We start from the raw sequence: 7,541 nt of genomic DNA on the forward strand, positions 1-7,541 counted from the left end.
CCGCCGCTGTGCGCGTATACCCGTTCCCCGTAGGGAGGAGCAAGCCGCCGCTTAGAGACGAAGCATAAAGTGTCCTCATTCCACATAGGGCAAGCTGGATGAATCCATTTTACCCAGGACGGCCGAAGCGGCGTGGACCAGGGGAGAACTGAACTTTATACTTCACACCACAGTAAGTCTACGTGTCCTCTTCCACATAGGGCAAGCTAGAACTAACTATCTTACCCAGGACTGCCGAAGCAGCGTGGACCAGGGGAGGAACACACTTTTCATAGAAACGTAAGGCATCCATGACTGCCATAGTGCGTAAGCCGCCGCTGTGCGCGTAAACCCGTTGCCCGTAGGGAGGAGTCAAGCCGCCGCTTAGAGACGAAGTATGAAGTGTCCTCTTCCACATAGGGCAAGCTAGAATGAACTATCTTACCCAGGACCGCCGAAGCAGCGTGGACCAGGGGAGAACTGAACTTTATACTTCACACCACAGTATTGAGTAATGTGCCCTCTTCCACATAGGGCAAGCTAGAATGAACTATCTTACCCAGGACCGCCGGAGCAGTGTGGACCAGTGGAGGACTACACAATCATGAGGTTTGATATCGACTTGTGTGTTTCAATAGGGTACCGATGGTATGTTTTGAACCGATTTGATTTAGCCATTCTGAAGTCATCACTTGGTTGAAGCGCTGAACTAGGGAGGGGCATCGTTTACATATATATTGGTTTTCGCATGCTCTACTAGGTTAATGTCATAGGGTTGGCTATCGAGCATGCCCAAGTGATGACTTGATTGTGTGCTTGCTTGAATTCTTCACATTTCATACCATCGGTTAGTTGTCGAATCATTCCTCGATCATAACCTTCGTTCTTGGTTCATGTATGCTCTCTTCCACATAGGGCAAGCTAGAATTAACTATCTTACCCAGGACCGCCGAAGCAGCGTGGACCAGGGGAGAACTATACTTTGTCTTGTATGCCCTCTTCCACATAGGGCAAGCTAGAATGAACTATCTTACCCAGGACCGCCGGAGCAGCGTGGACCAGTGGAGGACTATACTTTGTTCATTACACCACAGTATTAAGTATGGTGTCCTCTTCCACATAGGGCAAGCTAGAATTAACTATCTTACCCAGGACCGCCGAAGCAGTGTGGACCAGGGGAGGACTATACTTTATACTTCACACACTAGCCAAATTGAAGTCATCACTTGGTTGAAGCACTGAACTAGGGCGAGTCTATCGTTTACTTTGCATTGGGATAATACGCTGCATGCTCTCTTAGGTTAATGTCATGTGATTGGCTATAGAGCATGCCCAAGTGATGACTTTGTTTCAAGCTCAACAGGTAGGGTATTGAGTCCTCTTCCACATAGGGCAAGCTAGAATTAACTATCTTACCCAGGACCGCCGGAGCAGCGTGGACCAGTGGAGGACTATACTTTGTTCATTACACCACAGTATTAAGTATGGTGTCCTCTTCCACATAGGGCAAGCTAGAACTAACTATCTTACCCAGGACCGCCGAAGCAGTGTGGACCAGGGGAGGACTATACTTTATACTTCACACACTAGCCATACTGAAGTCATCACTTGGTTGAAGCGCTGAACTACGGCGGGGTAATCGTTTACAGGTTATAATCATATAGCTGCATGCTCATTAGTAGATAATGGAATATTGTATGGCAATATGAGCATGCCCAAGTGATGACTTTGTTTCAAGCTCAACAGGTAGGGTATTGAGTCCTCTTCCACATAGGGCAAGCTAGAATGAACTATCTTACCCAGGACCGCCGGAGCAGCGTGGACCAGTGGAGGACTCTATACTTTATACTTCACACCACAGTATTGAGTACGACTTGCATAAAGCCCCTAATGAGAACCACGAGGGCTCTCTCAATGTAGAACCACGAGGGCTCTAGTACCGATTCTCTCGGTACGGCTTGGTCCGTGTTCCTTTATGCATGTACTCGCAGAAAGTCTCAACCCGGAGGTCTTGACTTTGATTGTCATAGTTGGACTACGACGGGGCATCCGACCATTGCTGATCGAACACCCCTGATTCACCATCTTTCGGGTAGGCGGTACGCGTACCTCCGGACGCGGAAGTCTCAACCCGGAGGTCTTGACTTTGATTGTCATAGTTGGACTACGACGGGGTATCCGACTCATCGAATACCCCAGAAGCACACCATCTTTCGGGTAGGCGGTACGCGTACCTCCGGACGCGGAAGTCTCAACCCGGAGGTCTTGACTTTGATTGTCATAGTTGGACTACGACGGGGTATCCGACTCATCGAATACCCCAGAAGCACACCATCTTTCGGGTAGGCGGTACGCGTACCTCCGGACGCGGAAAGTCTCAACCCGGAGGTCTTGACTTTGGTTGTCATAGTTGGACTATGACGGGGCATCCGACCATTGCTGATCGAACACCCCTGTTACACCATCTTTCGGATAGGCGGTGCGCGACACCACCGACGCGGAAAGTCTCAACCCGGAGGTCTTGACTTTGTATTGTTGGATAGTCCTCTTCCACTATAGGGCAAGCTGGAAATATTCCATTTTACCCAGGACTGCCGAGGCAGCGTGGACCAGGGGAGAACTTCACGGAATCTTCAGGCATCCATGATTGCCATAGTGCGTAAGCCGCCGCTGTGCGCGTCAACTCGTTCCCCGTGAGGAGGAGTCTAGCCGCCGCTAAAAGACGAAGCATTAAGTGTCCTCATTCCACTATAGGGCAAGCTAGAATTAACTATCTTACCCAGGACCGCCGAAGCAGCGTGGACCAGGCGAGGACTATACTTTATACTTCACACCACAGTATTGAGTACGACTTGCATAAAGCCCCTAATGAGAACCACGAGGGCTCTCTCAATGTAGAACCACGAGGGCTCTAGTACCGATTCTCTCGGTACGGCTTGGTCCGTGTTCCTTTATGCTTGTACTCGCGGAAAGTCTCAACCCGGAGGTCTTGACTTTGATTGTCATAGTTGGACTACGACGGGGCATCCGACCATTGCTGACCGAACACCCCTGATTCATCATCTTTCGGATAGGAGGTGCGCCCACCTCCGACGCGGAAGTCTCAACCCGGAGGTTCGGACTTAGAGTTTTTCCCATTTAAAAGTTTTTCTCTTAGCCATACTGAAGTCATCACTTGGTGAACGATTGAACTAGGGCGGGTTAATCGTTTATAGGTATCATGTGGTTTGCATGCTCTCTTAGGTTAAGGTCATGTGGTTGGCTATCGAGCATGCCCAAGTGATGACTTTGTTTCACGCTTGCTTGATTTCTTCATGATTCCCTGTTATATAGTGTAATCATTCGAGAACAGGGAATCTTTGGTTTTGCTCAACAGGTATTGGATGTCAACTTGGTATCTAGATCGCATTAAGTCTCAACCCTTAGGTTCGGACTTGTATAGTGACATCTTGTTACGGTCTTGAGTCTCAACCCGCAGGTTCGGACTACTTAGTGTTTGATCGAATATAATATGGCAACTTGTGCCTAAGTCTCAACCCGCAGGTTCGGACTTCTGTTTATTTGGCCAATGTATGTATAAGGCAACTTGTGCCTAAGTCTCAACCCGCAAGTTCGGACTTGTGTATTTGTTCGAAGTCATGTATAAGGCAACGTGTGCCTAAGTCTCAACTCGCAGGTTCGGACTTGTTAGTGTTTCGTCAACTTTCATATGGCAACTTGTGCCTAAGTCTCAACCCGCAGGTTCGGACTTGTGTATTTGTTCGAAGTCATGTATAAGGCAACTTGTGCCTAAGTCTCAACCCGCAGGTTCGGACTTGTGTATTTGTTCGAAGTCATGTATAAGGCAACGTGTGCCTAAGTCTCAACCCGCAGGTTCGGACTTCTATAGTGTTTCGTCAATTATCATATGGCAACTTGTGCCGAAGTCTCAACCCGCAGGTTCGGACTTCTATAGTGTTTCGTCAATTATCATATGGCAACTTGTGCCGAAGTCTCAACCCGCAGGTTCGGACTTCTGGAAGGATCACTTGGCCACTAATGATCCTTCCGCAGGTTCACCTACGGAAACCTTGTTACGACTTTTACTTCCTCTAAATCATCAAGTTCGGTCAACTTCGATAAAGCAGACGCGGTTCACGAGGATCCAGCGAACGATCATCTCCAAAGACCTCACTAAATAATCCATCGGTAGTAGCGACGGGCGGTGTGTACAAAGGGCAGGGACGTATTCAACGCTGGCTGATGACCAGCACTTACTAGAAGTTCCGAGTTCATATGGACCATTGCAATCCATAATCCCTACTAAGTGAGTATTTGAGTGATTTCCCGTTCCTCTCGGAATAGGAGACACGCTGCTACCCACATTGTAGCACGCGTGTAGCCCAGAACATCTAAGGGCATCACGGACCTGTTATCGCTCGATCTCATTTTGCTAAACACAAATTGTCCTGCTAAGCAGCGTACCGTAAGTGCACTTGCGCACACGAACAGCGAAGGTGTCAGGTCATACTCCACCGAAAGGTCCTAACCCGTTCCAATCGGCATCGACGCATTAACGCTGACTGCGTTCTAGTTAGCATATGTGAGTCACGTTCGTTATCGGAATTAACCAGACAAATCAATCCACGAACTAAGAACGGCCATGCACCACTACCCTTAAATTTGAGAAAGAGCTATTAATCTGTCTCACCTCCATAAGTTCGGACCTGGTAAGTTTTCCCGTGTTGAGTCAAATTGAACCGCAAGCTCCATTTCATTGTGGTGCCCTTCCGTCAATTCCTTTAAGTTTCAACTTTGCAACCATACTTCCCCCGGAACCTGACTTTGGTTTCCCGGAAGCTACTGAGAGCACCTGGTTGTAGCGTCTCCCAATTGCTAGTTGGCATCGTTTACGGTTAGAACTAGGGCGGTATCTAATCGCCTTCGATCCTCTAACTTTCGTTCTTGATTAAAGAAAGCATCCTTGACAAATGCCTTCGCTTTAGTTAGTCTTACGACGGTCTACGAATTTCACCTCTCGCGCCGTAATACTAGTGTCCCCAACTACTTCTGTTAATCATTACCTCCGGTCTGAGTACAAACCAATGAAAGATTAGACCAAGGTCGTATTCCATTATTCCATGCAAGATTATTCTAGGGCGTTTGGGCACCCTGCTTTAAGCACTCTAATTTGTTCAAGGTAAACGTGAGCGGTCGAGCTCTATGTTACACTTGCACCCGTTGAAGGGCACACCATGACACAGACTTGGTGCCCTACCACACCATTGAGTCGCAACCAGATTCCGACTTGGCCCACCGACCACGGGTTGACCGGGTCGGCGGAGCCGGACTGTGTTGGACAAGTATCAACTTCGAACGTTTTAACCGCAACAATTTTAATATACGCTAGTGGAGCTGGAATTACCGCGGCTGCTGGCACCAGACTTGCCCTCCACTTGATCCTCGTAGAAGGATTTATGCTCTACTCATTCCAATTATGAAACATCATTAAAGAGTTTCATATTGTTATTTCTCGTCACTACCTCCCCGTCCCGGGATTGGGTAATTTACGCGCCTGCTGCCTTCCTTGGATGTGGTAGCCATTTCTCAGGCTCCCTCTCCGGAATCGAACCCTGATTCCCCGTTACCCGTTGCAACCATGGTAGTCCTCTATACTACCATCCATAGTTGATAGGGCAGATATTTGCGAGATCTGTCGTCGGTGCGAGACCATACGATCAGCATCATTATCCAGACTTCAACTCAATGACACGGAGAACCCGCGATTGGTTTGACTAATAAGTGCACCAGTTCCCGCGAGGGTCCTGGCATGTTGCATGTATTAGCTCTAGATTTTCCACAGTTATCCAAGTAACTAGGTTGATGATCTCGTAAATTATAGCTGTTATACTGAGCCTTATGCGGTTTCACATTAAATCTGTTTGTACTTAGACATGCATGGCTTAACCTTTGAGACGAGCGTATATTACTGGTAGGATCAACCAGAATTCCGACTTTGCGTTCGAATGTTCATTGTCCCATTGCACCCGGAGGAGCAAACACCACGTTCTATATGTTGTCAAGTCCGGTAGCACACGGGAGGCGAGCCCCCGTGCGAACCTCATTGCCCTCGTATCACACACACCCGATGCACCGGACAGGCACTTGAGCGGCATTCGACTCCGCTAAGCGCTCGTGCGCCCGATTGTGCATGCGCTGACGGGGCCTTCATACCCCTACCACAGCGACCTTATGCCAAACTTCCATGAATACTTAGGTGAGCTGACAAGGGCCTTCATTTCCCTACCATCAACTAAAGGACACGCTAGGCGCGTCCGATCATTGCAACTGCGGGGCTTTCATACCCCAATCACCACAGTACGCAATTCACCAGAGTTTAATCACAACCCCCCCGGACATGGCACACTATTAACTTGCAACAAAACTTAGTGTGTGCCGGGCACATCGGTTCCACAAAATCATTCCCGATGTACCCCAATTGGGGTTGCGAACGCATTCACGGTCCTCTGACACACCCAACCAAGCGTGGATACTACATACCTCAAACACCCAGTACACTAACAGACAAATCAATATATGGTTGCTTTCCCCCAGACATTTGCCAATCACTTGGCACCCGGACGGGAACTCGCTCCTGATTGCGCCAATGCCACCCATTTGCCAAGAGCGAGTTCTGTATGTAGATTTCATTTGGAAAGACAACCGTGTACTGGATATTCTATCCGACGATTACAGATGACGAGTACGAGACTCGACTACACTCACGGATAATACATTTTGGGTCGAGATTGCTTTCGGGGTTTTCGATTGGTCTTGCGCTTGTAAACGTATAACTTTGACTTGTGGTAACCTCGGTATGTTAGTCGATCACGTGGTTGTGAACTGGTAAGGGTGAGCAATCTGTTCACTTGCACTCTGGGTAGGAATAGGTGAGCGCTATAGGTTAAGATCATTGTATGGTTCCATCGTGATGACTTTCGCTAGATAGTAGGATGTTTGGATAGTTATAACGTTTTTGGCCATTTGTTCATAGTGTTCAGTCCATTGAGGAATTCGATTGGTCTTTGCTTCACACACGTGGTCGATCACTTGGATGTGAACTAGGGTGAGAATAAGGTGTTCACTAGTGCTCTTAGGTTTTGGATCAGTACTGAGCACTTGATTGGTTTCGCATAATATGTATCCATAGTGATGACTCTTTCCAGCTTAAGATTTCGTTACCGGTTTCGAATCCTCCCCACGTTCGCTTTTACTTGGTTAGGTTTTCGAGTGTAGATTTGAAAGCAATCTCATGTATGTATCCCATCTGATATAAGCCACTGACAGTTCATGTCACCTCGTTCAACTCTCGCTGGGTCACAGAAGTATGTTACTGCGCCCATTATCCCTACTCGGATAGGTTCGGTTCGTTCGTTTTATACTACGGTGAGTAAACTCAATTTGTGCATCGCATAGCCATGGAAAGCAAGCTTTCGCGGGCCTCTTCGACTGTTTTGATACGAGCTGTGCCCGTGATGCTTGTCATCCCAGGATACTAGACCCCTTTGGACGACCGCATGACC

This window comes from Anopheles coustani (assembly GCF_943734705.1).
Source record: "Anopheles coustani chromosome X unlocalized genomic scaffold, idAnoCousDA_361_x.2 X_unloc_45, whole genome shotgun sequence".
Taxonomy (NCBI): domain Eukaryota; kingdom Metazoa; phylum Arthropoda; class Insecta; order Diptera; family Culicidae; genus Anopheles; species Anopheles coustani.